Source organism: Rhagoletis pomonella, unplaced genomic scaffold, assembly GCF_013731165.1.
Source record: "Rhagoletis pomonella isolate Grant_MI unplaced genomic scaffold, Rhpom_1.0 Rhpom_scaffold_00003, whole genome shotgun sequence".
Taxonomy (NCBI): Eukaryota; Metazoa; Arthropoda; class Insecta; order Diptera; family Tephritidae; genus Rhagoletis; species Rhagoletis pomonella.
The window spans coordinates 48,419,481-48,420,611 of NW_023458557.1; positions in this window are offsets into that span (position 1 = coordinate 48,419,481).

Here is a 1,131-nt window from a genome sequence, read left to right on the forward strand (position 1 = left end):
CAGGAAGCTAAAACAGTAGCGGAGGTATTCACCTACAATTGGGTTGCAAGATACGGTGTACCTATAGAGCTGCACTCTGACCAGGGAAGAAATTTTGAATCGGCGGTGTTCCAAGAGATGTGCCAGATAATGGGTATCCGAAAACTCGAACAACGGCTCTTCATCCGCAATCAGATGGCATGGTGGAACGGTTCAACCGAACCCTGGAAGAACATTTGCGGAAGGTCGTGGACAAGAATCAAAAAGATTGGGATGTCCGCATACCCTTGTTCCTGATGGGATACCGGTCAGCAGTGCATGAAACAACGGGTAAAACTCCTGCAAGGGTAATATTCGGCAGTGAGCGCCGTTTGCCTAGTGATCTGAAGTTTGGGGTGACTGGTGATGCTAGAAGAATTGGAAAAGGGACGTCAAATATCCTGGAAGAGGAGCTGAGAGAGATACATGCTCTTGTGAGACAGCGCACACAAATTATGAATGACAAGATGAAAGCCAGGTATGATAAGGCGATGAATTCCGACGGTTTCCGGGAAGGAGATTTAGTGTTGCTGTACAATCCACAACGAAGGAAAGGTTTGTCCCCAAAACTACAATGCAACTGGGAAGGTCCGTATAAGGTCGTAAAACGGCTTAATGACGTAGTGTATCAGATCCAGACCGTTGGGAGACCAAGAAACAAGATGAAGATGGTCCACTTGGAAAGGCTTGCAGCGTTTGGAACCGCAAGTTTGTCTGATCGGGACGATCAGACTTAGGTGGAGGGCAGTGTGGCGAATACTGCGGCAACACAAAGCGAACAACGAGAAATAGGCAGAATGTTCCATGAACCAAAAAGACAAGATCACGACAGCAGAAGAGTGGCCCGTTATAATCGCACTTATGAAAAAAGTAGGGCGATTTTGACATAAGCCGTTTGTTTACATTTGTTCGTTGTTTACAATTTGGTGGTGGCTTTTTACTGCAATTTTCTTAATTTTCGCTTGTGACAACGTGTGCACACATAAGGTAAAGAATAATTTAACACAACGACATGATTTATAGGAGAATTTGCATAATAAAAATGATTATTCATGCGTTCAACAATTACGCGGTTTTTTTTGTTCTCTTCGTTGTTTACTTCTTCCAACAAAG